Source organism: Pelodiscus sinensis, chromosome 3, assembly GCF_049634645.1.
Source record: "Pelodiscus sinensis isolate JC-2024 chromosome 3, ASM4963464v1, whole genome shotgun sequence".
NCBI classification, from domain to species: Eukaryota; Metazoa; Chordata; order Testudines; family Trionychidae; genus Pelodiscus; species Pelodiscus sinensis.
The window spans coordinates 112,060,512-112,084,541 of NC_134713.1; the positions used below are offsets into that span (position 1 = coordinate 112,060,512).

At 46.4% G+C, this 24,030-nt stretch overlaps 1 long non-coding RNA gene across 3 annotated transcripts; it reads left to right on the forward strand.

Annotated features, from left to right (window-relative positions):
- The first annotated feature begins 424 nt into the window (after positions 1-424).
- On the forward strand, positions 425-20,692 carry LOC142827927 (uncharacterized). Of its 3 annotated transcripts, XR_012902734.1 has the most exons (5): positions 425-1,412; positions 5,020-5,197; positions 9,721-9,785; positions 11,490-11,651; positions 20,265-20,692. It is a non-coding gene; the product is annotated as an uncharacterized LOC142827927 (long non-coding RNA). The 3 variants fall into 3 exon arrangements; XR_012902736.1 differs by lacking the exon at positions 11,490-11,651; XR_012902735.1 differs by lacking the exon at positions 5,020-5,197.
- Positions 20,693-24,030: the final 3,338 nt, after the last annotated feature.

Sequence of the window (24,030 nt, forward strand, 5' to 3'; positions counted from 1 at the left end):
GTTGGAAAGCACTTCAGTCTACCCTAATCACTCTTTAAAAGATCTCCAGGTGGCTGTCTTGTCACAAACCAGTTCTACTAGTCAAATACATGGAAAGGTGTTGGAATTACAATTCATCCACAAGTTCAGTTCTCAGGCTGATGGCCTTCTCAATCAAGATAAGGGATGAATGGGACATTATCAACCTAACATTCAATGAAGGTGCCAACAACTCTTTGTGTAGATGTGACGGGGTGAAGCAACCCTGTCATCAGCTGCAGCCCAGGGTGCCGGCCGCGGGCGGGGAAGCTGCGGGGTTGGCCGCGGCGACGCGAGCGGGGATCGGAGCAACTGGACAGCCGGAGGGGGGGAGTGGCGGCAGTCAGCAATGCACGCCGGTGACGTTGGCTGACATCACCAGCACGACAGGGGCAAGGCGGGCGGGGCACCTGGAAGCAGAGGGGGAAGGGTGACGTGTAGGGGATAAAGACACGGCCGGAGGGGACGAAGGGGGAGGAGACGCCGAGTAGAGAAAGGAGGTAACGGAGTCACTGGGTGGGGGGGAAAGGAAGAGAAGCGCTGGAGATCTCCCCCCTCGTCCCCATCTGGGGTTGAGAACAGTGACTACTGTTGGCAGGGTTGGTTAGGCCCAGGGAGGGTCGCAGAGCCCATGAGCAGGCGAGTTTAGGGGCGAGCCCCCACCTGCTTCCATCAGGAGCTGAGCTCCTGGTGTTAGGGCCCTGGACTGGGGTCCGGGATTGAGGGAAGGCCCGGACGCCCACCCCGCCAGCAGGGAACCGTGGCCGTGCAAAAAGTGGCGCCAGAGCACTATGCTTAAAGGCATGTGGGACAAACAGAGGCCCTTGAGACAGTAGATTCTTGCATTAGTACCCTTCCTATCTATTGTTATCCTTTGATCCTTATCTGCTTCCTTTTAACTATCCAATCTTCAGATGCTTATAGATTGCCAGTTCTGCCTACTTGTTTTTCCCTTTGATATTTTCATATCCTCTTCTCCTTGTTTCCCGCCCCCTCCTTTTTTTCCCTTTCCCCCTCTTCCTTCTCCCCTATTTATTTTGGGTCTACACATCCTAAACTCAAAACTCTAGTCATGTGAAGAAGTGGGCTGTGACCACGAAAACTCATGATACCATCTACATGTTTTGTTAGTCTATAAAGTGCTACCAGACCATTTGTTGTTTTTTAGTTTATCCTGTGCAGACTAACTCAGCTACCCCCTGAAGCTTCTGAAACTGTATGGGTTCAGTTTACATAGGTGCATGTTTACAAACAGATTTTACATGTGAATGCTGAAATGTAAAAGCAGGGTGAAAGTACAAGGCTAGAGGCAACCAGAGAGAACACAGCTCATGGAGCTGGTACAAAAAAGTGGCATAAGATTCATCCTGGTGTTTCTCCACTTCTGAGCAGCAGTGAGCCAAGCCAGTCTCTGGCTTTTTGTTGTTGTTGTTGTTAAATGCTTTGATAATGGTTTTGATGACTGTTAACATTTTTATTTCTGTGAAAATTTTGCACAATTTAAAAAAAATTAAGCATGTCCATTTGAAACCTTTGTGAAACTTTGTGAATTTGATTTTGTTTGCAGTTAAAAATATTATCAATTAGTTCCTTCAACATTCGAAGAGTCACTGGTATCTTCTAGGAATGTTTGAAACTGATTCTCTTTAGCGAATGTTTTCTTTTCCATAATTTCTATTACTAAGGACATTTGTATGAACACAAGAGCTTTGTTTGTGAACAAATGGCCTGTGTATGATCCTGGAGCCTTAGTCTCCTTTGAGGTTGTCAGTATAATTGTTGAGATTGTTCCCTCACAAGAAGGTTCATGTGGGAGTACTGACAGCAGGATCCAGATTCCAGTAGTTAGGGATCTCTTCCCACACCATCAGGTCAGAGTCAACACATAACAAATGCAAGTCTTTTTTTATTATTTAACTTTTACATCATTTTAGAATATACACAGAGCCTAAGAAAAGTCAGTTTTGGTTCATTGCTTTCTTTGGGGGAAAATGGTGTAACAGATGAGACTTTTGGCTTGTGACTTTTTCGTTTCCTTCCTGCACTTGTGTATATTTTATGTAAATAAGCAATAGCCATCTCTACATACAGAACAGGTATTTGGTTTGGGATCATTCTGTGTTGATGTTGACTGGTCCTAAGGATACAGTCTCTATGTAAAAACAGAATGAAATAAAGGGTTGTTAGGTAAGTGACTTACTAAATGCCAGGAGAGGAGGTCTTGGAATTCCCCTGCACTGCCTTCCGCCAATCAGAGAGTGAGGAGAGCTTTACAGTAAAAAATACATTGATGTGGACATTTTGAAATGTATGTGGTGGTGTTCTGCATTTACTCACATTACACCCTTCTGCAATGATGCCCACAAAGGAAATAATACAAGGGCGCTGCAGCTTCTCTGGCCCTGCAACTTATGTGGCTTAGATGTCTGGCAGGCTCCAGGGTTGATAGGATTTCTCATATTTGCTAAAGTCCTCTCGTTCCTGTTTGATATTGCTGACAAAATCATCAAACATACTCATGTTCAGATGCCAGACTCTATGGATAGTTCTTTACAATGCTGATGTGTTACCAGATCTCCGTGATCTGCCATTTCAGTTTAGTCTCTCTCTGGTATGTGTATAATTATAGAAAAATCCAGCAGTTGTCATACACCCTTTTTTTTTAGTTCCAATACAATTTAACTTTGTTTGCTCTCAAACTGAATTTCTGAGAGTCCATGCCAACTCCAACCAAGACCATTACTGGAAGCATGCTGATTATCCCCCTGATTTCCTCCCCCTATTGAATTCTGCCCTTCTTTAAAGTAATCCTCATGTGTCGTTGTGGGCATAGCTGACAAGTAGTGTTGATAGCCAAGATGGGTTTACAATAGGACTGGGAGTTCATCCTGGGAGAACATCACCATTGCACCTTACTGTTTGCAGGCTTTTAAGGGCCCCACACGACCTGAGTTTGGCTTTTACCATAAGTTCTTGCTGCATGAAGAGATCTAGATTGGTATAGTGAGAAAAGCTGCTCAGGACAGTCAGACCCTCCCAAACCATCATTTGCATTGTTGGTGCAAAGCAGCAGTCCTGTGGAAGCAAAAACAGTGACTGAATGCTGTTAGTTCCATGGCCATCATGCATCAAATCTGTCATTTTTCTCTTCTTATCTAGGTTTTTTAAGTTAGGGGGCCAAATTCTATGTTACATAGATGTAAATGTGAAGTAACTCTCTGGTGTACATCCACAGCAAGTGGAATTGCTTTGAATTTTCATCTGCGAGCCTGAGAGCAGAATTTGGCACCAGCTGTGAAGAATGATCTTAACACAAGTTGAAGACTTCCTCTCCCGACTGACATTGCAGTTCCAGAGGCGCACTAAAGAAGCGTGCTCTGAATTAGCTTTATTCTTTCCCCAGTTGGACTCCTGTGACCTTTCCTTTGCCTTTTTCTGAGGTTCAGCGAAGCATGCTTGAGGTGTCTCTATTATTTATGTGACTTCGGTCTCCACACAGTGCTTTAGTCACCGTAACCATACACAAGATGAGCAGGCATTGGCTCTTTGCCTCTCCCAAGCTGCGAAAGATCTCAAGTGCTATCTTAGGTCAGCTCATTCTCTCCCAGGGAAAAGTCCTTGAAAGAGATTCTGGGGGAGGAAATCTCTGCAGAGATCATTTTGTAGCACTTCCTCTTCCCATGTCACATTATTTAATTGCACAGGAGATGGACAGGCAAGGTGTATCTCCCTGCAGTTGAGATCAGAAACTAGCAGATCCAAAGCCTGTGCCTTTACACAGGAGTTCTCTGCATCCAGCTCTATGGTGGTTGTTAACACTTGGACCCTGAGCTGTCCTTTCTGCTTACCCTCTTTGGAGGCAGCGAAGTAAGAATATCTCTCTTCCTTGGGACAGCCTTCCCACAATGTTCCCTGTGGCTTGGAGGACTGGACTGTGCAGTACAGGCAACTGAGGCTGTGACCTTCAGTGCAAGAGAAGTGCAACCTGCACACAGGTGGTCCCTTTCCATGTGTGAATAATCTGGGGCTCAGTGCAGTTTGCTTGATTCGTGCCTCTTCAGAATGCCGCATTGCTGGCTCCCTATAAGGGCCTCAGGAATTTTGCACTCTGGTTACTGGCAGGCGTCCAAATGCAACACAGTATATCTATATCTGCCAGCACGCTGGCCTGTTATCTCCCCACCTTCCTCCATACAAGCTAAACAGGGATGAGGAAATACCAGTCACTTACAGTGCATTTCAGCTCCTTCATTAGTGCCCTTGAACAGAATTTCTACCTCTCTTGACCTGCGCACTGGCTGGCCATGTTGCTGTGGTGCCAGCTCGTGATTTTATCATGGGTCTTGACTTCCTGGGTGTCTCGCTAAATCCTCAGCTCCTGGAGTCAGGTGACTGCATAATGTCAGTTTTTTTTTGTTGGCTTGTTTATTTTTAAACAAAAATGTTTAGCCCTTATGGTTGTGAAGAAAACATGAAACCAAGACCTGAGGACACCCAGAAGGCTCAGCATCCAGAAAACAAAGGAAAAAAATTCAATTTATTATTTAAAAAAAACCTCCTGCTTTTAAGCCAATCTTGAGATTTTGGGGGCTGACAAGTGAATTTTGAAGGCTTAGGGTTGGCAGTACTGCATGTTGGGTTGTGAATTGCCAGGCCTGGTTGGCATGCCCCTCAAAGTGATGTGTTCGCATGGTTTAGATCACTTTTAACAATCCCTGCTGATGCTCAGACTGTAGCTTTTGCCATGTTAGAATTAAATTCTTCCCATTGAAGTATTTTGGCCCAGCCTTTGTGTGTGTGTGTGTGTGTTTGTTTTGATCATCTCCTGCAGAGCTATTTCCAGTGCTTAGTTTGTAATGAAAAATGTGCTTGAGCCCCAGCACTTTTTTTTTTAACATTCACAGCTGATATAGCAAGTGCCGGGGTGCTGGGGCTCAGCCCAGGCCAGCCCTAGCACTAACACAGTGCTTGCTGTTTCTCCTGATGTGTTGCCATTCACAGGTGTGCATTTATTGATGAGTGGAACAGCATGGACCAGTGGTCCCCCTAATCTTGCTAGCAAGAGCCTTAGGACAGTGCCATCTCAAGAGGAAAATGAACACTTCTCACTTTGAACCTCTCTCCATGACTTGGGCACTGCTTGCTTAATGGACTCTATTTGCTTTTCTCTTCTCACAAGGTGAGTCTCCTTCATTCCCAAGGAGAATGCAGAAAGCAGAAGTCACGTATACTTCAAAAGGCCCATCCCAGGAATAGCTGCCGTTAAGCAATCAATCTACTATATATTTAATAGTCTGTCTGTCTGTGTCTGTTCAAGAACTCATCCTAAACAGTAAGAACCAGGACTACCAAATATGGCAGCTTCCTCTTACCATAACTTAAAGCAAGGTAAGGGATGGTTGTGCCAAGAAAACGGGCTGTGCCTAGAATGGGATTGCTTCTCATAAAACCATACAGAAAAGAGACAGAATCACCAGGCAGGTGAAAGGGGCTGGTTGGAGGCACCACCTGGCACTGCCCCATACCTGAGCCTCCTACCCCCCAGGCACCTTTTAGGGAAAGCAGGGGGCTGAAGTTCCTCTCCCCCCCCCCCCAATTCATACTGGGATATTGCCAGCTGTTCCCCTTTGTCAGGGAGTGAGTGGGGAGTGCACAGTTTGCTGCATTCCTCACGCTGACTGGGGAGCACAGGGGCCAAATGAACCTGGATCTGCCCCAGCCCTGGAACATGCATTCCTCCCTCAGCTGTGCCCACTGGAGCTACAGCAGTCATAGAGTGGTACTTCTCTTCTGGCCCCAAGCTGATGCGGTGAGAGAGGGTTGGGATAGTCCTCTCTTCTCGGGGCAGCCTGCAAACTGAACCCCTCATCTCCAGCTCCACCCCAGAGTACAGATTGAAATGAAGGAAAAACAACAATTACATGAATTAAGGACAGGAGCAACACTAGATAAATCTTCTAGTTGTGTATAAAGAGAGAAAAGCTCTCACACTTCTATTCATGTCAGCAACAAGGAACTGCAGTCAGGAGTTCAGGAAAATGAGTTTTCAAAGATTAAAGGCTGGTAACTGTCACTTTATGTGTCAAAGTCCATGTCTGACCCGTGTTCTTTGTTTTCTCTGTCTTCGTGGCAAGCTGCCTTGGAGAGACCTTTGTTCCTCCAAACCTGCCTGAGTGTCAGTTTCCTGTTGAATCTAGTCACATCCAACTTTGTGTTCATTTTGAAAGGGGAGAACCGAGGTAGGAAGGTTAAATGGCAGAGGAAAGGCTACACAGTGAGTCAATAGCAGGATCAAAATTGAATCTCAGACGGAGTTCTCGGCTCCTATTCTTGTGACTTCTGTCTTTTGAAGAGAAGGAAAGTAGTGAAATGGGCTCATAAGAGATACTGTGTGTGAGAGCCAGAATAAACCCTTGTGTGAGTGTGTGCATGACCTTATATATCTTTGACTGGAACTTCAGAATGTGCTTAATATAAATTCCTGCAATTATTGACTGAGACAGATTCTCTCCTGTGGTGACACTGCCTTATTCTGCATAGAGAAAATGACTCTAAACTAGGCACAGCCAGACACAGGAGTGCACAGCCACTAGAACAAGACCAAAATGCTTACATCCCTAAAATAGATGAAAGCAGCTCTCTTGGAATCACTACTTTGCCCATATATAGGGGTGTATCCACTTTTTAAATTTAACATATGAATCCAGTAGGTTATGAATCCAGAAATTAGGTGCCAAATTTCAACCTTGACTCAAATTTTTATAACTCAAATAAAGCCTCTGAATATGGGAGTGTACTGTGGAAAGACAAGTAGACCTTAAGGTGCTAGAAGTGGCTTTTCCTTACAATTCCACATGATGTGCAAAAAATATCTAACTCAGGCCCAAACCAAAGGCACAGAAAAAGTGATTTTTTTTCACCCAGAAGCTGGATGTGCATAAATACAAAGTCCCGTTCCTGGGCTGAAGAGATGGTGTTGGAAAGATGTATCTGGGGTCCAGGACAGAAAAATCTCCATAACCCTCTATCCCAAACCCAAAACAAAGCTGTTTCACAGCTGTTACACGCAAACTACAGTTATCTGCTCATTGGAGTAGCCTTCCCTAGCTTTTCCTCACCTGCCTACTTGATGAAAGGAGAAGAGGATCCACTACACAAAATGCTAGGCAGTGGCAATTCAGGCCTCTGATATTTCAGAGGACATCAAAAAATAATGCACTTAACCTCTCTATAATGACCAACTCTGCAGTGCTATGGTTGTAACATGCCTTTTTTGATTCCTGTGGCAATTAGCATAGTGAACTGAGGCAGGAAACCAAGTTAGCCTAACTTTAGTGTAATGTTGCTACTAGTCAATAAATAACCCAGCCCTTTTTTTAAATGTTTCTCAAGAAAGTGGCAGAAGCCTAGTTGAATGTCCAGCACCAGGAAAAGGAAATGTTTTCTTTGTGGAATAGCGGATTCTCAAATACAACACAACATCCATCTTCTCAGTTTGCGTGTGATACTAAATTTACTTCATTGGCCCATGAAAAAGAAACATTGTATCAGACTTCCTGAATTCAGCTGCTGTTTTGATTTAATAAAGTGCTCTGAGAGGGGCCATTTTACAATGCTCAACGTGCAAAGATCATAACAATGAAGTGCTTTTTGAAGATTGAGCTAAACCTAATATCGATGATGATCGAATCATATTAATTACTATTGTACATAATGGTGAAGCCTTCTTCCTTCTCCTACTGTATGCTTGCAAAGGGAAGAAATAGCCACAAAGGGTCAGATTTTCAAGTGCTCAGGCTCAGTTCTGCCAGATTATCTAAAAAAACTCAATATGTTGGATGCAAAGCTCTTCTGAAAATCTGGACATTTATTTTGGTGCCTAAACAGGAGCTGCGCTCAGATGAATAGTGAGCCCTGGGTGATCATTTACAGTTTATACATCAATGTTGAAGTAGAATATTAGTCAGACTTGTTCCAAACAAGAGACATGGGGTCTAATATGACAACTTCTATTCATGTGTGAAGACTTATGTTTTCCGACAGTCTCTTTCAATGACTAAAGATTGAATAATTGTACCAATCCCCTTAGAACATTTTTAGATAACCCAAATAGACTGCAATTTTATACCAAAACTTTAAATAAGAGATAAAATATATATAGATTTATACATATTTTAATACCCTTACTTAGGAACTGAAATGCAAAGGGAGAAGGTGGATTTTTTCAAACTTTTAATGAATAATCAGCAAAGTTACCTTTTTGTATTGTAGAAGAGGGGAGGAGTGAAAGAGTGGAAAAAAGATGACCTTTCACAGCATACTCTGCTCTTTAAGCACAAGTGTAATTTATGCAGCTGAGAGAGAATTTAGAACTTTCTATTCTAATATACTTTTGTTTTACTTTCCATTCCAAAAATAACTGAATTTTAAAATACAAAATTTGGTAGGCACAAAATAGAGAGTATGGGACTTGTATATTTCCATAACATGAGGAAAAATTGTCCTTGACACAACCAAAATGTAGAGCTGTGTGATGAACAAGAATGGGGGGGTAGGATATTTCAGAAAGCAAATCCCTTAATCCTCCTCCCAGCTTTTGCAGGATATGGTGTTGGTGGTGCTGGGGATGCAGTAGGAAGCCCAATGTATTGGCCCATTCAGGAACAGTTTGCTATTCAACATATCATCTTTCAGATTTGACTGGTAATAATTATATTCCTATTCTATGTGATCAACATGGTTTTATAGAAAAAAAAGTTTTGTAAAACAAACCTGATTTAATTCATTGAGATTATTAATACATTTGGTTGATAGAGGTTATTGCATAGAATTAGACTTTTGTGATTCACGGCATTCAAGTTGTGGGAGGGAGGAGAGGGAGCAGGGATAGAGCTCAAATCAGTAGATTCATGATGCTCCGAAAGTGCTGGGAGGGAGGGAGAGAAGTAGGAAGTGCTAGGCTTCAAAGTGCGAGAAGTGAGGTGGAAGGGGACAAACACATGGTGCACGGGCCACAGGTGGAACCCCAGGAGCCGTGTGCAGGCCACAGGTTGCCCACCACTACTTTAGTCAGTTAAGCTTTTCAAAAATTTTTACCATAAGTAGCTTTGGCCCAAACCCTCAAAGATATTTAGGTGCCCAATTCCTATTTAAATCTATGGTTTAGGCGTTAGATCCCTAGGTGCTTCTGAAAATGTCACTAGGCACCTGTCATGATCATGAGGGTAAGCCAGCAGCCTAGGGACTAAGGAGTTAACTATGTCCCTTCCCTAAACCAGGTAACAGGTAGCCAATAGAAATCTAGGTAGGAATTTCAAACTGGGACAAAGGAATTTTAGGGGTTTTCCCTCCTTTGTCCCTGGGCAGTTTCTCTCCAGCGACTGAGGCGGACAGACAAAATGTCTTGCTACAAGAAAAGACTCTTCACTATCTGCAAGTAGGGTAAAGGTTAGATAAATCCGTTAGGTTTTATGGTTTGGGAATGGGAATCTGATGTCTGTGCATTTAAAAATGGGTTTTTCTCTCCTTTGTAATGAAGTTTTGGCCCATGGTGGAACTTCTCATGAGTATATTAATTGGTGACTTTTCCATCTAGTCATTATGCTTATAACAGGAATATTGTGATGATAATAAAAGTTCTTTCTCTTTTCTTTTTATTAACCTAGTATTGTTTAATTTTTGTGTCATGGTTTTCCTTTTCAGAAATCTGCCTTAGAAGCCTAAACCCCACCGACTTTCAATGACTTTTGAAAATGGGACTTGGACACGTGAGTCAATTACGCTCTTTTTAAAAAGTTACCCTTACAATTTTACTGCCCACTTCTCAAGAATGATTGCTCTTCCTCCTGGTGGCCTCACTGAAGCCGTGTCCACCTATAGGTACCACCACTGCAGTGAGCATAGACCTGCACACTGGGTGGCAGTATCAGCAAGAGGCCAAGAACTGAATGGACCTTGTGAAGCAAGTTATTCTTTCTCATCTATAGATAGTGACCAGACAGCAAGGGTTAGGCTGAGGCTCATAGGGCAGCCAGGAACAAACTTGCACAGCTGCTGTCCTGCTGGATCTGTTATATGCATCTGTTATGTGTCATTTTTCAAGGCTGGAAAGCAGTGCCTTCTTTGGAATATTAAAATCATTAACCCTATTTTTAAAAAATATGTACAAGTATATTCTTCATTTCAAGAATCCTGGGTGTATTAAATAATGTTTTACAGGTCGGGATCGGTGCTTTACATCCCAGGATAATGAACTGTCACCTTTGTTTCACTAGTATGTGTTGCCTTTGATGAGAGTGATACTTCATTGTGATTTTTTTTCACCTTTCTTTTGGTTTGCCACATTCCTAATGCTCTGCTAGTGAACAGATCATATTTTCTTATAGCAATGGAGGAAATAATTGGCAGAACAGGATGATTCAATGGATGCAGGGTAAGTTAGCCAGCACACCATTTAAAAGGATTAAAAACTATAAACATTTTCAGAATCAAATATCTAGGAAGCAAATCTCAGTGATGACTAGCAGAAACTCAATTTAATGACTGCTGTCAGGTAGTCATTTGAGAACACGTAGAAGGAAATTGCCTATGACAACACGTGATTTCACAATAATTCACAGTCATACATCAAACCAATTAGTTGACATTCTTAAGTAGATAATTTAGCTTCTTGGAGCTGCAGCAGTGAATCAGTGTGTTGTGATGGGTGTGCCCCTTCACAGAGCAAAGATGATGTCAGCTGGAGTGGAATGCTCCTGAGAAGAAGTCAGCTGGTACTGAGCATATGTGACTTTGAAGCTGAGAAGGCAGCAAGCCGAAGGAATATGCACACTGAAAGATTTATGTGGCAACCAGCTATGGCTTAATTGCGGCTGTACGTATAGAGTTAAATACCCTTTTGTCAAAAATTAGTGACATGACTCCTTAATATGTTTAAATATAGATCCATGCTGTCAATCAGTATCTAGTGAAAATGTACCATAATTATAAACAGAAAAAGACTTCAAACAGAAACTAAACTCACTTTTTAAAGCAATATTGAATAGAAAACATTATTTTGTTTGACAGTCATATAATTCCAAGGCACTAGAATATGGATTTTGAAACACCAGAAGCTCAGTCTTCAAGACACTTGACCAAATTCATTCCCATTATAACAAGGGAGTTTCTGAAGTTACCCCCAAAATTAATTTGAGCTATTGTTTCTCCATCACAGAATAATTTATCTGTCTAAGAATTTAATTTCTGAATAAACTGTTGGTTACAGGTGAGATGAATAGGAAAAGAGGGTTTAGTAGTGCATGTGACTTGTTAGCATTGCTCTGTGTGTACGTGCACTTATACATATATTATTGATTATAATTAATCGGCTCATTTACCTGGCCTTGCTTGGGTTCTTAACTCAATTAATACCGGTAGTTGTTTTTTGGAAAATAAAATGAAAATGTACATGCTTCATTTAAATTGCGCAGGAAACATTGCAATCTGGCCTGGAAGTCCTGGCAGCCCAGCGGTGTTTGTCACAAGAACATAAGAACGGCCGTACTGGGTCAGACCAAAGGTCCATCTAGCCCAGTAACCTGCCTGCCGACAGCAGCCAATACCAGATGCCCCAGAGGGAGGGAACACAACAGGTAAACATCACGTGATCCTTCCCCTGTTCCTCATTTCCAAACAATGTGTCTGTCCCTGTTTCCTAAGCTCTGCCCTTTCCTGCCACCATCCCAGGCTGCCCTCTCCCTCCACATTGCACTCTGGCCCCTAGGGATGTGGCCTCTTGAATTATTGGGGGTGGTCCCTAGCTGGGGTGGTGAGTACAGGGAGCCCTGCTTAGGGTGTTATTACCACACGAGCCCTCTTCTCCACTGTTACTGTCTCTGCTTTCTGTTGCTGCTAAATTCATTCCATGTGGGTGAATTTACATTTTGAATTTTATTTACTTCTTTTACAATTTAATCTAGGGTTTGTAATTTTATAACCTTCATCAATAGTATAGGTATTAACTCCTCTCTTACTGTAGGCTGTAGAAATGAGTCATCCCCTTTGGAAAAGGAGTTAAAAATCATCTCACTAGGTAACAATTTACCAACAGATCTTTCGTTCCAGCAGGCCCTCCCCTCTGGAACACAAGGCCTCTAGCTGTACCAGGGGTGGGCAGCAATTTTTGATGGGGAAGCCACTCCAAGATTTTAGTAAGTGGTCAAGGGCTGTGCTTTTCTGTGAAGAGGGTGTGGGGTCTGGGACAGAGATTGGGTGCAGAAGGGAGCTTGAGGTAGGAGACTGGAATATAGGAGAAGGTATGGGGTATGAGAGGGAGTTTGAGTGAAGGAGGAGGTTGTAATCTGGGTCTAGGAGGTGATATGGGTGCAGGAGAGGATTCTGGACTGAGGGAGTGGAGTACAGGGTCTGGGAGGGAGTTGTGACCTCAGGGAATGAGGGGAGGAGAGTGCAGAGGGTTTGGATGGTGACCTGGGGCAGGGAGTTAGGGAGAAAGTGGAGTTGGGATGCCAGAGATCTGTGGTTGGAGGTGCTAACCTAGGCAGCTCCTGGCTAGCAGCCCTGCAGGAACCCGAGGCAGGCTCCCTGCTTCCTATAGCCATAGGCTGTTCAAAATGTCTGACTTTCCTTGTGACTCTCCACTCTGGGAGCCAGGGGTCAGGGAGGCTTTGTGTGCTGCTCCAGTCCCTAGCAAAATCTCTCAGCTCCTATTGGCCAGTTTCCATGAAGCCTCCAACACTCCCCAGAGCAGAGAGCCACAGAGATCAGCCAGCTGCTTAAAGTGGCATGGGGTTGCTTTGAAGTAGCTGGCTGATGTGTTCCTGAGGGTTCTGGCAGGGTGGCCCACTCCTGAGCTATGCAGATCTAGCAAGGTGTGATACCATTGGAATGTGTGGAAATGAGGCTCCTCTCTGGTTGGATTTTACACTGCCGCTATTGTTGTGGTAGCTAAGCTTGCATCTGTTTGGACATCTGTATACAAGGCCTTCCCTATTTGTGGCATCAGTGTTCCCCAGCAGCTGGCCTATTGCCACCTGGACTTACATGAGTCCTCTAAAGGAGTTCATGTAGTATACAGTGACTTATGCAGCTTGTACTATTTACACTGATTTCCAAGGGGGAACATGGCACAGAAGCAGCAGGGTGGGCAGCACACTTTTCTTGTTGACTAGACAATAGAGTTAGCTGAACTATAGAAGATACATTTACAGAACATCGGTACCTGTCTTTAAAAGAAAACTCTGATTCTCAGACTTTTTGCCCCTGAATCTTCTCAGTCACTCATGATGCAGCTCAGGATTTAAGATACTAGCACAGAGAGTCTCAATTTTTTTGGGCTCTGGAGCCCTTTACATGCGTAAAAATGTATGCGGAGCCCCAGCAGTCCACTGATTGTATGTGTTGTACTTATGCGGCGCCCCAGCGATCCTCTGATTGTATGTGTTGTATCTATCGATGTTTCCAGTTTGTCAATCTCACAGAGCCCCTGGAGATGTCTCACGGAGCCCCAGGGCTCCATGGAGCACAGTTTGAGAAACACTGTACTAGCACTTATCTGATGAGTGAGAAGCAATAATGTAGATTTTCTCTTTTTACCACACAATGAAATTAGAATGATCCAGGATGGAGGATTACCTCCACTGTGCAGTTCTGAACTATTTATACAATCCCCATTATTGTGATATATAAGCACAATAATATAACCTCATGAAACTCCTGTGATGTAGGGAAGTAGTATTATCTTAATGAAGTCACACACCATATTATTCAGTTTCCTCTAATTCTATGTGACTTGTCCAAGGAAGTCTGTGGCTGAGCCAGGAATTGAACTCAAATTTCCTAAATTCCAGCCTAAGTCCTTATCACTCTTAGGAATAATTACTCTTTCTTCTTCGAGTGATGTCCCCGTGGGTGCTCCACTACAGGTGTCGGGCTCGTCCCGGCGCCGCAAACCGGAAACTTCTTCGTAGCAGTAGCCCCCTCCGGAGGACCGCGCGTGCGCAGTGTGTCCCGCGGCGTTCGCGCCTTTTCTGCGTCGCGCGGTCCGACCCGCCAGTTCCTCCTAACCGTCCACGGCCGCAGACGGATCTGGAACACGCTCCTCTCCTGAGGAGGAATCGTTTAGTTAAAAAAATCAGATATATGTTCAGTTGTTTCCCAGTTAGCCCCTTCCCAACGTAGTGTTAGTCAGTGTTATATCGTTAGTTAGTTAGATTGGTTAATTGTTTAAAAAAAAAAAAAAAAAAAAAAAAAAACACCCCTGTTACTTCAACCCCCTGTTTTAATCCCGGGGGTTACACCCGCACAGCGAACCATGCCCGGTTCTCCCGGGTTCAAGAAGTGCGCATCATGCGGCGAGGCTATGCCGGTGTCGGATGGCCACTCCCGCTGCATTCGCTGCCTAGGGGAGGGCCATATCCCTCAGAAGTGTGGCCATTGCGCCAAGCTAACGGCGCGCACGAGGCGTGACAGGGAGATGCGCCTTAAAATGCTCCTCTTCAACAAGGCTCTTCAGCCGCCGACGTCAACAGAGCGAGAGACCGAGGGTACGCACAAGACCAAAGAAAAGGCCTCCGCTTCGTCCAGGAGCCTAAGTGCGGCAGACTCGAGAGCCGCGTCGGGCCACCCACAGGCGATGGAAAAGCCTTCCAAAGCCCGTAGCACATCGGCGCCGAGCCCTGCACTCTCTGTGGCATCGGCCCCGCCAACCCGTCCGGAGTCGGCACCATCATCAGCGGCACCGAGCCTCCGAGCGGCACCGCAGCCGGATTCGGTGCGGTCCTCGGCACCGAGGCAATCGGCACCGTCGGCGCATGACCGTGCCCCGACTAAGACGGCACCGGTGGCCGGCCCGGCACCGAAGCCTAAACAGGCACCGAAGCCTAAGCCGCAACAACCTAAGGCACCGGACACGGCACCGAGGAAACACTCGGCACCCAGATCCCATCCAAAGCCTAGCGACGCAGCCACTCCTCATCCTCAGGGCGCGTCGGCACCGCACCGCACCGACCGATCGCTGGAAGTGGAGCAGCCGTCTCAGTCTCCCGTTTCGGCACCGGATCCGACGACCTTACACCCTCAGGTGTCGGGACAAGAAGTGCTTCCGCCTTCCTCGCCTCCTGCGCCTCAATCACCATGCCTTCCAGGGGAAATCTCTGATGGGGCCTCACTTATCTCGATCCCAGATAGCCCGGTCCCCCATACTTCTAGAGCGGTACCGACGAAGGCACAGAGGAAAACACACCACCCTCGTACCCCTTCTCCAGGTTCGGACAGGGCAGCCTTCTCGCCTGGACCTTCGATTTCACCTCAAAGACGGCGGAGCCACTATCACGAGTACTCTCCTGCACGCCGCTACTATAGATCCCCGAGAAGGTCCATCACAATCCCTGCCCGAGTCAGGAAATCGCTCGTTTGGTGGACTCTACCTGCCAATACTCTAGCAGGCGTTCCATTCCGGATCCAGCCCCCATCCATTCAATTGACCACGGACGCGTCGCTAATAGGCTGGGGGGCGCACATGTTGCACTACCGGATTCAGGGACTGTGGTCCCATCAGGAATCCCTACTCCATATAAACTTCCTGGAGCTCAGGGCAGTCTTCAACGCATGCCGCCACTTTGTCCAACATATACAGGGGACCACCATACAAGTCCTTACCGACAACATATGCACGGTTTACTACATCAACCGGCAAGGCGGGGCCCGGTCCAGGACTTTGTGTGCGGAAGCAGTGCGCCTGTGGAACTGGGCGATCCGCCACAGGATCGCGCTCGTAGCTTCCTATCTCCCCGGCAAAACCAATATAATTGCGGACACGCTCAGCAGATCATTCCACTCCCAACACGAATGGGAGCTCCTTCACTCTGTAGCCCTCGATCTGTTTCGGGCATGGGGTTACCCAGAGATCGACCTCTTTGCCACTCGCGACAACAGGAAGTGCCGCTCTTACTGTTCGAGAGCGGGGATAGACAACCAATCCTTGGGGGATGCCTTCCTTCTCAATTGGGGAGCGTACCATCTCCTCTACGCTTTTCCCCCAATCCCGCTGATACCGCGGGTAATACAGAAAATACTGTCAGACTCGGCGACAGTAATCCTCGTGGCTCCCTTCTGGCCGCGCCAGACTTGGCTCACGCAACTCATGCAGATGTCGGTGTCCAGACCTCAACGTCTTCCAAGGATCAACAACTTGATCTCACAACAAAACGGCAACTTTCTCCACCCGGATGTCGACCGCTTGCACCTGACAGCTTGGCTCCTAACTGGCTCCAGGGCCTAGAGTTAACCTGCTCCCAAGCAGTCATGGATGTACTCGTGCAAAGCAGACGACACAGCACCCAACGATCGTACATCTATAAGTGGCGTCGCTTCTCAGCCTGGTGCCGGCCACAAGCCATTAACCCCCTAAATGTGCAGATCCAGCGTATTCTGGACTACGTCCTGCATTTACACTCCCAAGGATTGGCCGCTGCTTCGCTAAAAGTACACTTGGCAGCTATTTCGGCTTTTCACGCTCCCATAGAGAGCTTTTCCGTTTTCTCTCATCCACTTACGAAGAAATTTCTCAAGGGAATTTCCAATATTTGTCCACCACACAAGCCTATCCCGCAGCCATGGGACCTTGGCCTTGTACTGGACACCCTTACCCGCCCACCATTTGAACCACTTGCGACTTGTGAGTTACAAATTCTCACGATAAAGGTTACCTTTCTCCTGGCAATAGCCTCAGCTCGGCGAGTTTCAGAACTTGCAGCACTCTCAGCGGACCCGCCATACACGATGTTCACTCAGCAGGGAGTCTCACTGAGATGTCACCCATCCTTCTTGCCAAAAGTCAACTCGTCCTTTCATGTCAATGAACCTATAATCTTCCCTACTTTCTACCCCAAACCGCATGCTACACCGGAGGAAGCCCGCTGGCACACTCTGGACATTAGAAGGGCATTGGCATTTTACCTTGACAGAACACGTCCATTCCGGAAGTCTCCGCGTTTGCTATTATCACTCGCTGATCGCTCTAAAGGTCATCAGCTGTCGTCCCAACGTATTTCCAAACATATAGTTAACTGCATCACCCGTTGCTCCGCCTCACTATCACCGATCATACTACTCCAGATCGCCGTACCGTTACTCGTACCGTTCTCGTTCCCCTCGATCACCTACCCGCTCCCGCTATTATCGTCATAGGAGCACTCTGTCCTATTCTCCACAATACTCTCATCGTGCGTCTCGTCACCGCTCACCGCATTCGGAGCGTTCACGATCAATATCGAGGCGCTCACCCTTGTCTCCGAGCCGACAGCAAATATATTCGCCAACGACCCAAGGCTCTATTCCACCGGCTCAACGCCCACCAGCGCCTACGGGAGATGCGTCCACGACTTCGGTCCCACAGGACGATACCACTCAGTCACCAGTGGCGGAACACCAGTCAGTGGCCTCCCCGACAGATGTCGCTTCCTCTTCTCCTGATGATGCGGTGTTTAACGACGAACCCCCTCTAGCAGATGATTATAAGCAGTTCCATGAGCTTTTTACACGGGTAGCGGATTCACAGAACTTACGCACCTCGGGGGCGCCTCCAAAACACCATCCGCTGCTCAGAAATTTACAACATTCTAGTAAATCCAAGCTAGCTCTTCCTTTCGATGCCGCGATATTGGAGGTAGCCAATGACATCTGGCAAACTCCGGCGTCTATGCCTCCTACCAACAAACGCACGGACAGGAAATATTTTATCGACGCCAAGGATGCGGAGTTTCTCTTTACCCATCCTGTTCCGAACTCTATCGTGGTTGACGCAGCACAGCAAAAGGCGAGATCCGCGCAGGCGAGAAATTCTATCGCGGACAAAGAGGCCAAACGCTTGGATTTGCTAGGCAGAAAGGTCTATTCATCTGCTACGGCCACATTGAGGATGGCAAACTACTCTGCCCATCTTGCCAACCACGACTTCGACAACTATTCGAAATTAGTGCCGCTCATACAGCATCTCCCACATTCCCAAAGGGAGGTACTGAAGGCCATAGTACAAGAGGGGTACACAGTGGCCCGTAATGCGCTCCAGATATCCCTCGATATCGCGGACTCGGCCTCCCGCACTACCGCGACGTCCATCGTCATGCGACGAGACTCTTGGCTCCACCTGGCTTCCGTGCCAAAGGATCTACACCCTAAGGTGGAGGACCTCCCATTTGACCGAGCATCCCTGTTCGCTCAAAACACAGACCAAGTGTTTCACTCAGGAAAAGACTCTAGAAATACGTTAAGAACTCTAGGGATGTACACCCCGCCCTTCAGGCGCAGGAGAGCCTGGCCATATAACAGGCAGAGGCCGCCTCCTTCTTCGGCTTCCTACTATACCAACCAACGATTTAGACCATACGACCAGCATAGACAGAGGCAGCGCCCCCAACGTCGCCGCCAGCAACCTAACAAGGCCAACAACCAGCAACAATCTAGACAGCAAGTTTGACATACTGATCGAGAGTCTGCGAGCCATCCCTCAGCTAGAACCCAACGCGAGAGTAACCAAACTCTTCAACCGCCGTCTGTATCCATACTCCCTTCGTTGGTTTGCCATCACCACAGACCGCTGGGTCAGGGAGATTGTAACCTCAGGACTCACCATTCCGTTCTCCACCTTGCCTCCCACCAACCCTCCCTCCCCACCCCTTTTCAGGGACCCCTCCCACGAAAATCTGTTACGACAGGAAGTAGTACACCTACTTACCATAGGTGCAGTGGAAATAGTTCCTCCCGAATTCCATCGCAGGGGGTTCTATTCCCGATACTTCCTCACAGAGAAAAAGTCGGGGGGATGGAGGCCGATACTAGACCTTCGCGGTCTCAACCGCTACCTGCGAAGATACAGATTCAAGATGGTTACTCTGGGTTCCATCATTCCAACACTACAAAAGGGGGATTGGTTCGCGTCTCTCGACCTGCAGGACGCATACTTCCACATTCCTATCCATCCAGCTCACAGGAGGTTTCTGCGATTCACCGTCGGAGACGACCACTACCAATATGCGGTACTTCCCTTCGGCCTATCCGCAGCTCCGAGAGTATTTTCAAAGACCATGGCAGTCATAGCGGCATACCTCCGTCGAGCGGGGATCACCATCTTCCCTTATCTCGACGACTACCTCCTCTCAGCACCTTCGAGAGAACAAGCCGAGATGGCAGTTGCCACTACAAAAGGCATCTTCGAGACCCTTGGCCTAATTATCAATCTGCCAAAATCTACTCTAACTCCGGCCCAGTCCATCGTGTTCATTGGGGCCAGACTAGACTCTACCACTGCTATGGCGTATCTGCCTACGGACAGAGCCGACACCATTCGAGACCTATCGAACGTCTTGCTCACAGCCCCGAAGGTCTCTTACCTTACCTGCCTGAAACTATTGGGCCACATGGCCTCTACCACATACGTCATAGCCCATGCTCGCCTCCGCATGCGATGTCTGCAACATTGGCTCCTCATAGCCTACAAACCGGGCATTACCAATATCGACACACTCTCAGGGGGAAATCTCTGCCCTGTTCGCTAACAGCGCATTCAACCAGAAGTATGGCTGCCTCCACGGCTTTTATGAAAAATGTATCTCTTACAGACATATGCAGGGCAGCGACATGGTCGTCCGCATCCACCTTCGCTAGACACTATGCCCTTGACCGTCTCAAGGTCGCCGACACAGCAGTCGCTCAAGCAGTCCTTTCGTCCGTGCACAAGTAAATCCGAAGCACAATCAGTGCGAGGGTGACTGCTTCATACTCACCTGTAGTGGAGCACCCACGGGGACATCACTCGAAGAAGAAGAAAAGGTTACTCACCTTGTGCAGTAACTTCTGTTCTTCGAGATGTGTGTCCCCGTGGGTGCTCCACGACCCGCCCTCCTCCCTGCTTCGGAGATCTCTCTTGTATCTTGCAGATGTTCCGGCTAGGAGGAACTGGCGGGTCGGACCGCGCGACGCAGAAAAGGCGCGAACGCCGCGGGACACACTGCGCACGCGCGGTCCTCCGGAGGGGGCTACTGCTACGAAGAAGTTTCCGGTTTGCGGCGCCGGGACGAGCCCGACACCTGTAGTGGAGCACCCACGGGGACACACATCTCGAAGAACAGAAGTTACTGCACAAGGTGAGTAACCTTTTCTTATTATTTCTCATTTCCTCCCTCTACCTTGGAGTATTACTTCAGCAACTGACCAGTTTTGCTGTCTCTTTTGTTGTCTCTTTTTTTCAGGTGCACTAAGATGTACCTCAAAGTCTGGACTACCACAAGAGTTCCACAAGTTGATGTTTCTCAGGATGGTTTATGAATAAGCCACACTTGTCTGGGGGTTATGGTCCTGAGCTCACCTACCTGCCTATATCTCTTGTAATTGGCTCAAACTACAATTGTTACCCATGGTTTGTGTAACTGTGAAGTAACATAGTTTTTATGGTATTGTGATGGGCTTCTTTTGCTACAGTTTCAGTTGGACTCAGTACCAAATCTCATGTAGTCTTGTGTGCAAGGCACAGATCCTGGAGCCTTGCGTTCAGTTGCTGGTTCTGCCACAGAATTACTTACAGTTAGAGGAAGTTGAATAATATTGTTCCAAATGTACAGACATGTTCATTCAGAGGCAGAGAAGTTATGGCTAGTGAGACTATGGTCCTTACTTGCACTGGTGAAGTCCCAATGATGAAGTCCCAATGATGTCAGTGAAGAGGCCTACCCTTCCGGGACTACAAATGTGAGTAAGGATTACACAATCTAGCCCATAATTTCTATGTACTTAAATTAATCTGTAAATTAGGAACAATACTACTCAACTTCCTCATGAGGTACTACAAGACAAATGAATTAGTGTTTGTAATATGCTTTGAGAATCTCACATGGAAGGTGCTATAGAATTGTGGTGGATTGTGAGTCCATTGTGTTTAGATCTGCCACTCTCATGACAGGTCTACACTGGGGGAGAAATTGTATTTGAGATAAACAGATTCAGGTAAGAGAATTATGGAGCTGGAGTCAACGTACCTTAAACTGAATTTCTGGGTCAACCCCACTGTGAGACTTCAATAGGAAAAACTCTTTTATTGATTTTCCTTTCTCCTTGTAACCTCCTTGCTAGACCCTCTATATCAAACTCCGGAAGATCAATCTTCAGAGCATCTATCTCCGCATAAATATAGACAAGCAGTGTACATCTTAGTCCCAATGCCCTATAGCAGTGGTTCCCAACCTTTTATATACCAGGGTCCAGCAAATCCATTTGCAAACTTGTAGCAGACTAGCGACATTTGTATATTTACATATTCATTATGCAAATCACAAATATGCAAATAACACATTTCCTGTTTGCCAAAATATATACTCCTGCCCCCTCATATACTCCAACCTTGACTTCTGCAGCCCCGCATATTATTTTATTCAGCCCTGGTTGCCAGAGCAGCTGCCCACCAGACAGAGCAGACCCCCCCCCCCGCCATATGGCAAGTTCTGTCCCCCTCCTCCCCACAGCAGGTCCCAGCTCCCTCCCCACCCCCAACCTTCAGCAGGCCCAGGCCTCCCCCACCACGCAGCCATGGCCGTCCCAGCCTCCCCGTCAAGTGGCAGGCCCCAGGTCCCTACCCCTCTCCCAGGAAAACTCCACCCACCCACCACATGGCTGCAGCAGGCCCCAGCCCTCCGCTGGAGCAGGACCCGGCCACCCACAATGCACGCAGCCACAGTGCAGGTCCTGCCTCCGGCTGCCAGAACAGGCCTAGGCAGCTCACCACATGGCTTTGGCACAGGCCCTGCCCCAGGCTGCTGAGACAGGCCCCGATGGCTCACCACTTGGCCAAGGCCTCACCCCCTTCCACACTGCAGCCATTCTCCACACGGCCCCGCCAGGTGGGCCGTGTAGCAGCTGTCAGAGCTGGAACTGGGGCCATAGTGAGGCTGCCCCAGTAGGGTCAGCCTCACCATGGCCCTGGCTCCAGCTCCAGCCCTGCCCACCGACCCACTCACCCTGCTGCTGCACGGTGAAGTGGGTGGAAGGGAATTCCCTTATAGGGAATCCCAGAGGGCAGGGTTAATCAAAAGCTGGGGGCGTGGCCGGGCAATGTGCCATAGCCTGTCAAGCAGGGGTTCGTGGCCCGCTGCCAGTCTGCAGACCAGTGGTTGGGAACCGCAGCCCTATAGTAAGTCCCTCCCTGTGACTTCCCATAAGGCTTGATCTTTAAAGCCCATTGAAGTCATGGGGAGTTATTTTATTGACATCAAATACCTCATAGTAAACCAATTAAATGACATTCACTTTGTTCCCTTATCAATATTTTTATTTTCTATTTCAAAGAACTCTCTCCATTTTGGCCCTATTTAGATTAGAAAACAGCTCATAGTTAACATGTTGGCCAATATGTTTTCACTAACACATTTTTAAACACCAATGAAAATATGTTAATATGTTCAAAACATTGTGGGCAACGTTAGGCTATCTCCTAGCTAACATGTTTTTAAACATAGCCTATGTTCCTAGAATGGATACAAGTTCTTTGTTCAGGCCAAGTCTGCAAAACCATGTTAACAATTATCTCACTTCCTCCCCTCAAGTAGCTATGAAAGGTTCCAAACAGTTTCCTGGCACTAAAGATACTTAGTCTATAATTAACTGCTTCACCTCTTTTACCTTTTATTTCATATTGGCACAACAGTGGCTTTCTCCCAATCCACATAAACCTTCCCGCTTTGTGTAAAATATGAAAGGAAGTGTTAATGGGAGTGCCAGTGCTTTACTTAATACAGCCCAAAGTGAAACTGGTGTTGTATTACAGCAGGGGTGGGGAACCTCAGGCTCTGGGGGTCTAGATTGGCCCCCGGCTTGCCTGGATCTGGCCCCCCAAGGGTCAGGACCCCCTAGCATTGGGGAGCCCATGCTGGCGCTCCAGCCCCCTTGCTGCCCCATCATAGGGCTGGATCACACAAAATCTACTAGGCTGAGGTTCCCCTACGCTCTGGTGTACAAGAGGAATGTGTGGAGTGTTTTTCTCCTCCTCAGTTGGGGGCCATGTCATTAAGGATGGGGGGGGGTTGGTTTTTTGTTTGTTTGTTTGTTTTAGTTTGTTTGTTTTGGGGTTTTTTTTGGCTTGTGTTTTTTGTTTTGTTTTTGCTGCTTCTCACGTGTGTGGCCCTGATTGATTTTTATGTGGGTCAGCAGTTCCTGACCAAAAAAATGTTCCCCACCCCTGTACTAAAGTTTTTTTTTTCTTCCTCAGTGTGCTTTAGCCTATTTCCCTGTTGCCTGAAACTGGTGTGCTCTGCTTGTTTCTTGACAAAAGTTGTTCTCATGTTAAGCAGTCATTGAAGCTTTCCATGTTTGTATATTCTAAATATTAAGGTCCCTTCACTATTCTTGATGTATTTATCTCTTTTATGATTTCTTTAAAATTGCTTCTTTATCTCTGCAATTTATGAAAACTGAAATATAGAATTTTCACAAATAGCAAATGTCAGTTAAGAATCAGTTAAAGAGGGAGAGTATTTTTAAAAACTCAGAAAATTGTGCATAAAAACACTACAATTCTAGAAGCACAGAAGTTTTCTTACAAAAACTCATTTTTAAATATCAGATAATTTATCAGCATTTATTGTCAGTAGATTGAAACATTCTTCAAAGATTTTCTAAACATTTTCTTCAAATGATTTTCTAAAACCTGTTTCTACAAGCAGAGTGGAGATCAGAATTAACTAAAGGGTTCAGATTTCACTATCCAGTTATTTGGGCCTCAAAACTCAGCTCCCTGAAGAAAGATGGAAAGGTAATGTTAAGTAGTTTCCTTTTATAATGATGGTGACATTATGCATGACAGTGGCCCTCTAAAATATGTATATCCTGATAAAAAGTTTATAATTATTTGGCATTCTGTTTTCACTTATTGCTATAGGGAGATAACACTGCAAAATGTTATGTTCTATTTGTTATTTGACAAATATATTATCTACTGAGTATGCTAGATTTGAAAATAAACTGAGAATA